This window comes from Trematomus bernacchii, unplaced genomic scaffold (genome assembly GCF_902827165.1).
Source record: "Trematomus bernacchii unplaced genomic scaffold, fTreBer1.1, whole genome shotgun sequence".
NCBI classification, from domain to species: domain Eukaryota; kingdom Metazoa; phylum Chordata; class Actinopteri; order Perciformes; family Nototheniidae; genus Trematomus; species Trematomus bernacchii.
Window position 1 is genome coordinate 333,138 of NW_022987701.1, and position 9,357 is coordinate 342,494.

Sequence of the window (9,357 nt, forward strand, 5' to 3'; positions counted from 1 at the left end):
GGTTTGGAAAATGTATCTTTGATACGTTTAAAAACTTCTTATTTTGAGTACTACATACAATTCCATTAAGTGAAAGTTGTGCAAAGTTAATATTTTTGTTTCAGAAAATGTATCAAATGTATACAAACTTCAGATTTGTATTACAAACTTAGAATTGCCAACAAATTCTCTGTTATAAAAATACTGTAAAAAACAAATACTAAGTTTGTTGAAATTCTTATTCAAATATTAGACATTCTTAAAACTGTAAATTATTTTGTGCATCATTCAAGTTGAAATTATTTCCTGTTCGAAAGTGTTGAATTTGCTTGCATTGTGTAGAAACTACAGGAAATTAATATATAATATAATGATATAATATGTATAAATATAATATAATATATATATAATATATTTCAGATCAAGTAATTTTAGAGGTCATCTTTGTGAGACTTCTAAACTTCTAAATAGATGTACAAGTACATTATTTGGAAATTCCTGCCAAAAGTTTTATGTTCTGATTGAAACGATTACTACAGTACTTGAATGATACTGAATATGCTAATGTGTAACATTAACTAGACATTGAAAATACACCATTACTAAAACTCTTCCAAAAGGCTAGGGTTCATAACAAATGTGGATGAAATCCATAAATGTGCAAACCACCCTTTGAATAAGCCTGCTGTCAAAACAATAGCAGCTATGGAATAACAAATGGCAAAGTTATCCAAGTTATAAAACCATCTTCACTAACAGTTACCAAACAACAACGATATTGTAAAAGGAACAATCTGTAAAACGTATCTTTTTTAAAGTTTGTACATATCACAGAAGCTTCCAAAGATCTTGCAAGACAAAAGGCATGTAAACAGCCAGTGATTTCTCCCAACACAACTCTGAGGGATCACACCATTTCCAACTCTTCCACTACTTAGTAAAAGCTCATATGGCTTTATACAACAACAAAAAAACAGCTCCATCTTTAAAAAAGCTGCAAGACAACAATTGTAGTAAGTAACTAGTCCTTGAAATCTTACGAGTAGGCAAGCCAGCTTAAGAAAAATGTGAAAAAATGTTAGAGAAAAAATATGCTTGTGCTCTAAGAGTGAGAACATGTCTTTTAAAATGTTGCAAGATGTTCATGTCACTAGATAACATTTTAACTGTAAAGATAAAGAATTTGCTAAACTTGACTCATTTTTCAGCAGTTTCCAAAGTAAACCGTCTTTTTTCTTAGTCAAACAACATGTTTTAGGGGGAATTTGATGGAGCATTCTCCTTTCAAATTTCCCTTGTTTTCAATATATCGTGTAATAACAAAGGTCACAGCCTAGAAAGTGGATATGATAAAGTACTTAGTCCTTGAAATGTTACATGCGCAAAGTAAGCCAGCCAGCTTAAAGGGCCCATGTCATGGCCATTTCCACTGATCATAATTACATTGTTGAGGTATACTAAAATAGATTTATACTGTGCAATTTTCCAAACTCACATTGGTTTCGCATACAGCATCTCTGTCAAGCATGTGTATTCAGCAGTATTCACTTTCTCCACTAAACGACTCGTTGGAGCTCTTGCCCCCCCCCTCCCTGTGAGCCTAGTGTGCTCCGATTGGTCAGCTCGGCCACTCGTTCTGATTAGTCAACCACCAGAGAGGCTGCGCCCATGTCAGTGCTTTTCCCGGCTGCTCTCAGCGTAACATCAGTCTTATCATGGCGTCGGTACAGCGGTATATTTTATATACATATATATTTTTAACTGTTGTTATAGAAGAGTGTGACGGCCCCAGGGCCTTTGTCTTACGATGGGGTGGAGCTGAAGCGGCTAATCAGCACGATCACGGACACCTCCGGACACTACGGCCCCAGTCTCTCTCCAAAGCGGCTGCAGGAAGACTAACTCTGCGATCCTCTCAACCACCTATCTTTGCATTTACCACAATAAATGTGCCGTGGTTTTGTAAACTCGTGTATGTCTCCTTGTCTTTCCGTTGTGGCCTACGAGCTACTCTCATAACAAAGAGTAAGTTATTTTTACCTGTTATAAACTACTACTGTTTGATGAGAAATCAAATCATGGTTTGCTATATATGAATTCAGGGAAGAAAGGATAGGCCTACTAAGTATTTCCATTAAACTTTATTTTTAGAAATGTACAAAATGAACATAAATATACATATATACACGGTATATCATCCATTCCTCCTCCTCTTGCCTGCGCACAGCCGGTGCGGTGCGGTGCCTTTTAGCACGAGGCCTCAGTAGTAGTAGAATCCCTTCCCCGTCATGGATTGTCCGCCAGGATCTGGCTGGACGAAATCAAATGCAAATCACAAAATATTAGAGAAACTTAGTTGTTTTAGATTCGTTAGTAGTAGTTGTGTAATGAACAGCTTGCCTGCTAATATGCTAACCTAGCTTTGTTTACCTTGGTAGCTAACACGATATGAACGTTAGCTTGTAGGAAAGGCAACTATAATGCAGTGTAATAAAACTACTATGAACAAAAGCTAGTGGTTCATATTAGGCTAGCAATAACGTGTTTATAATTGCAATCGTATACGGGTATTCTGCTACCATACAATGTAACTTGCATGAATACATTGTTTTGCGCTAGCATACAGCTAGCCTCGTTAGCTACATGCAGTATATGTACGGTCACAATGTACGGTAAACCGGAGTATACTGTATGAGTATTCCGTGTGTGTGACTGCAGACATTCTCCTGCCATGACAAACATGTAAGGCCATCTGCTGACATTGTAGTTGATATATTTAAACGCTAGCAACGTAGCATCACAAAAATGTTTTTCTGACCAAAACTAGCTCAAGCTCCGTGTGTTAGATCGCTACGCCAGCTATAATGTAATTACGTTTCGCGACTGACCGGCAAATCACCCGCAGTATACTGTCAATAGGTATTTTGTGTGTGAATGCAGACATTCTCCTGCTATGAGATACATGTATGCAAGGCCATCTGCTGATATTAGAGTTGATATATGGAAACTCTAGCAACTTAGTTAGCACAGTTAGCACTGTGTCAATGGCTTAGCAGTCCAACACAGTTACACATTTAAACAGTCTTGTTTGATAAATACACAAATAACAATGCAAACTTACAGGTTGTATACCCAGATCTTCCCCTGCTCCAAACGGTCCAAACAAGCTGTGCATATCCGGCCTCAAACTGGGCAATGTTTTGGAAGCTTTCGTCTGTGAAATGCCGGTTCTTCGAACCTCTGGAGGAGGAACACGCCGCTGCTGGTGTGGCCATAGCTCTTCGGGATTGGTCCATTTCGTTCCGGGTACCGCATGACATCAGGCGGTACCCGGAACTAAATGGAAGACTCAAATGGGCAGTGAGGTATCTCCAACGAGGCGTTTTGGGGAGGTATTTTCTGTGTTAGAGTTTTACTCGCTACAGGGTGTACTTTGAGGGTTTTGACTCTGCACACCGTTTACATGCATAAAAACCTTCATAACACACAAGGGGACGGGTAATAACCGGAAAAGCATGACATGGGAGCTGAAATAAAAATAAAGAAAATATTAGCTTGTGATTTAGAGAGAGAACTTGGTTTTCAAGTTTCTGTAATATTTTGTATCAGCTTCAAAAGAGTGTGGGAGAAACTTCTGTGTAGCAATGCAGTGGGAGTCACCGACTCAGGAAGGAGACACGGGGAGAGCTGGAGCTTTGATGTCAAACACTGATGGTTTATTACGAGTTTCGGCCGGAGGATTCACAAAACAAGTCCAAGAGCCAGAGGTTCTGACTTCACGGTAGAGTTGCCACGTCAATTCTGAAGAACTCTAACCCAGACCCATGTATATAGCTAGTTCAGAGAGAATAATCAACATTGTGCATAACAAGATAGAATCATAACACCTCTATCAGCTGACGCCAACAGGCAGGAACAGGGAGACAAAACACTGAGAGCACAGCAGCCAAGGTTACAGGTGTGTGTGCTCAGTCAGGACAGTATGAACTGATAAACTGGGTCAAAGTTATGGGCTTTGGAAAATATTTCCCCAACAAAGAGTACTTGTGGTTTTGGGAACTCAATGTTCAAGTCACAAACAGCGGTGAAGGCAGGCAAATTCAATTGGAATATCTTGTAAATCCGTTTACAAGATTTGACAATTTGCCAATGCTCACTTAGATTAAGAGCTTTGTTTTCAAACTCCTGACCCGCTGTGAGCAACTGGTGGAAAGTCCCATGAAGATGTGCTGAACAGTCTCAAAAGTGTACTTGTGTTCTTTTGGAAACTCAATGTTCAGGGCATAGAGTAGACCAAAAAGGTATACAAATGCAGTTGGGATGTCTGGTAGATCCGAGAGTACAATTGTCTCTTCCAAAACAACATCAATACTGTTGACCATTTGAGACGGGGTAGGTCCACCATCATCTACGAGAACAGTGAGGACTCCCATCTTGACACCAGCAGTTTGCTTTTCTTCCGGATCAGTGTCCTGCATGTAGAAAGCAGAGAAGCAATTATTATTTACCAAATAAGGATAATATATAACTGCAAATAAAACACTGGTTTGATTGCTCAGCAATGACACAATAATTACTGTGAACATTTTAACTGTTCTGTTCTACAACTAGTTCACTAGTAGTTATGTAGCAGGTCTAGTATTTATCCTGAGAATCGGGCTTCATCTTCAAAACAGTTTTATCTATGATTATAGGAAAACTTAATAACTGCACTTGTATGACATTAAATGTAGACTTATGATTAATGGACAACCATACTGTACACACCAGGCATTTCAGGAAAATCTTCTGTGCACTGTCACGGACAAATAAAGGCACACCTTCCAGACACATTCTCATTCGTTGCTGTGCAATGTCAGATGTCTGTAAATCAGAAAAAAAGAGCATTAGGATTTATGGTTAAAATGCAGTGATGCAAACACAGGTATGGTGAAAAAAGAGAGAACTATTCGAAGCAGAAAAAAAACAGCGTAATATACCATCCAGTGTTTCCCCTAGGATGGAGTCATAGCAGCGGTGCTAAGGCACGTGGGCCCAGTATAATGTGAGCGCGGAGCGCGTGGAATTTTTTAGTGTGTGCACGTGCGAAGTGCGCCCCGCCAATTTGTTTCTATGTGTCTGCCAGCACAAGAAAGGCTCTTGAGGCCTAGTACCAGGGCCGGTTCTAGCAATTTGCTGCCCTAGGCGAGATTTTATATATAAAGAATAAATGAAAAATCTCTACAAAAGACAAATACACTACAAAAACAGAAACTTATTGACATAGGTAATATACGTCAAAATGGCTTCAAATGTATTCAGTATTGTATGAACATGTTTGAATTGGGGGGTGGATGTCACATCCTCTAGGGGGTATGCTAAGATTTTTTTGAACATTTTAAAGTAAAATGCTTCTATCTGGTGCACTTTGAGCAGACAATTACTAGAGACCTGATCTAGGGGGTACAACTCTAAAACACCCATCTGAAAAAGATCGGTTTACATTTTAATAATCAAATAAGTATATGAACATAACCAATAACCCATAGCCAATAACAAATACATGTAACTTATTTTATTTTTGTTGGTCATTCATATCTTATTTTACCCAGTTAACATTTATTTATTTATTCATGCATATTTTTGTATCTCCAACTTTAAACGATATTTTTGGTTTACTGTCCTATAGTATACATTGGAATGATTTCAAACTTGTTTTTATTTATCCTAATAATTATAAAGGAGTGCCTTGGAAATATGTGTTTACATAATTTGTGGTCAAAACATTTGAGACCCACTGAGATAACTTAGACTAAAGTTAACTATCTAAACACTCAGAGAGTCCTTTACCTCACTGAGCCTCTCAGTCTGACAGGAGAGCTCTCCTCCACCCTGGTTGTAGAAACATCTACTTCTTAAATCCGTTAGCGCAGCTAGCACCAGATTCTAATAACAACAGCGCCGGTACCGGTGCGCCCTCTCTCTCTCTCTCTCTCTCTCCCTCGCTCGCTCTCTCTCTCGCTCCCACGCTCGCACTGGCTGTGAGCTGCGGGCGCCTGATAAGCCAACATCCCCCACTTTCATCACTTACAGCGCCCATCGTACAGGGCAAATGAAAAGTGTAACCGGGGTGAAAAGGGTGTTACATTTACTTAATTATGAATGTTGTTACATCAAGGCCGAAAATTAGGATGAGCGCCAGCAGTCAAACATTTTTTTTCCCCTCCCAGAGCTACCAGTGCAGCGCCCCCCAGATCTGGCGCCCTATGCCAAAAATCGGCCCTGCCAGTACATACAGTGGCAATGTCTCAAGATTTAGCAAAAATACACCTTTATTGAACATACAGTAACACAAATACTACAAATCCACATAACAATCAAAAATGAAAAAGGGTCGCCACTTATTATTATTTTAATTGGTTGGCGCCCCCTAGCAGCGGCGCGCATATTTCAGCAGCGGCGCTGCGCCGCCACTATTTGTATATAGGGGAAACACTGACAAAGGCCTGTGCTATAATGCTTCAATTAACTGGCTATTCTTTATAATATACTCAGATCAATAGGAGACAGAGATGTTAAGTTATAAATCAAGGGTTTTTATTATTATTTACAGCAGGGGTGGGGAACCTTTTTCCTTTCAATTTTTACAACATCCTCCGAGGGCCGTACAAATGATTGAACTCAACCAAAAACTAAAATCACAGCCCATTCATTTCGCCTTTCTTTCATTCTGTGCAAAGAAAAAGCAACCTCTTAATCCAGATATCTTACCATGACTCGCGCATGCATGCACGTGCACGGTTGTGGCATGACCCCCAAAACAGAAAGATATGGACACAAGATGTGTGCAAATGTATTTAGTATCCTATCCATGTGAACATGATTTAAGTGGGGGGGGGGAACTAACCTCCTCTAGGGGGTCTGGGGGCATGCTCCCCCGGGAAGATTTTTTTTTAAATATTGAAGTTAAAAGCATCAATCTGGTGTACTTTGAGAGCAAAATGAAGAGATCTATGGATACATCTTTCAACACCCATATGAAACAGAACTGTAAGCAGATTTTTCTTTTTGGATATTTTACAAATCACTCCCCTTTTTAAACTCTATTCTTGTTATTTTAACAACTTTTTTGTTACTGTCATATAATATTTTATACCTGTTCATTTAGTCTCTAATGTCTCATTAATAACTATAATGATCATATCAAGGTGTGCCTTAACCTCACTGAGCTGAGGTTATTTGAGCCTCTCAGGAGAGAGCTCTCTTCCACCTGGTTGTAGAAAAGCTCTTTAAATTCGTTAGCATAGCTAGCTAACCAGATGCTAACAACAACAGATCGCCACTGTGCTTACAACTAAAGACACAGCCACGCAAACACTGCGGCATTTGTACGGCTCCTTATGGGTACTGCAATATTTGAAGAGCTGGAGCGGCGTTCCGGTGCTCTCCATCAGCACTCTAGTCTACACTGCTGTCAGACGAGACATATACCACGTGAAGACACGTGTTGTGTTCAAGGAACCTGTCCTTGGCCAGGGAAAATTAAACTCGCTTGTTTAATTATTTTGCGGTCTAGATTTCTTCTTCTTTTCGAATTACACAAATCAGCGTTAAAAAAGCGGGAGGCGCCGAAAAGTGACTAATTTGCATCACTGAAAATGAGTGATTAAATGGTAATTTCAGAATCTCAGAAGTCAGGATCCATTTGTGATTTATTTAAAACGGCAAGTCTTCTCTGAACAAAACAACTTTGCAATAGTTGGATGGAAGAGAGATTGAATTATTACTTATTAAACAGGACTTTGGTAAACTTTGTTGAAGAGATGAGGTAAAAGTGAGTAAGTAAGTACCAGAATATGATGCTTTTACAAGATAGGACACCCCTTTTAGACATAAATGGATTATAACCTTTTTAATAACTTTCACATCTATTCTTGAGTTACGAGAAGTGCATTTTTGAGGCAACAGAAAACTTCACATTTGACATTCAAAATCAAATATTTTTCTAGTAATTTGTCTAGAAATGTTCTAATTATGTGATACTGAATTTTGGGTTATAAAAGGTGTAAACTGTAGTCATCCAGATTAAAACAAATAAACGCTTTAAATAATTCATTTGGTGTCTAATGCACCTACATAAAATATAAGTTTCACTCTTCAAATATAATTACTAAAATGATTCAACTTTTCCACGATATTCAAATTTATTGAGATGCACCTGTTTGTTGTCTTTAAGAATATTGTAAATTATCATTACGACATTAAAGACAAAAGCTACCTGTTCATCAAGAGAATCCAAGAGGTTTTCCATCCCTTGTCCGAAGGCTCCTTTCCTGGCTCTATACAGTTTTATCAGTCGAGGACAGTATTCATCCAAGGCTGCTGTAAATGTCTCAAACAGGTCCTTGGTGGTGATTCAAAGGAAAAGTTACATATTCTGAAAGCCAAGACTTTGTTTGTTTAAATACAACCAGTTTTTGATATACATTCACGATTATCTCATGGAGCGAGTCACATTTATTATTCAGGCTTATATTTTCGATTCAATTAAATATTCGTACTAATTGTTAAACATGAATTATATGCATCAGCTGAGGTGTCGTATGATGCGTTCTCAGCGAGGTATACACCATCGTATATTTTTCAAGCTAAAAGCCGACCATGTTGCTGACAACACATGTCCATGTTAGCATACCTTTGCAAATCAGCCAAACCTCAGCGTCGCAAAGGTTTTCCCTCCTGGAGCTCCGTTAGCGCGCCAGTCGCCACCTGAACCGGGGATTGTAGTTGTTCATAGGCCGCTTCAACACACTCCGTCGTCTCGTCTCCGTCGGTCTGCTGCACTGACGGAGACAGAGAAATGACTGTTACCACCTATCAGACATGTCCAGACATATCGATCTATGAAGCTGTAACACGTTTAATCTTAAATGTTGTTTAACGTACTTAATTGCCGAAAATAATATCGTTGGAGCTACGGTGAAAACATTTTTGCTGATGTCGACATCGTGCTCTTAAACGGTTGATTCACTCGCACACATTACATTCTAGTTGATCGTTAACGCACGGTAATCCTCCCTTAATTATGCAGTCCGTCTTTTACCATATAGAGTGGCGAAGTCACGCCCATCTACTTCCGCCCCATGGGACCTTATTTCGGAAAAATAATGTATTGAAGTCAATGGAGAGAGAAAACTTATCTTTCGATCCCGTTTGAATTGTGCCATGAATTACACATATGATGTTTGTCAATCTTAAAAAATCATTTCCATGTCAAAAAAGTCACAGTTTGTCGTAAAACTGTTGAAATATAAGACTATGAAAAATACGCAACTAGAAAGACTACAAATCCCAGAGTCGCGTAAGTGATGTCACAATTGTTTTCCTCCACTAAGAGAT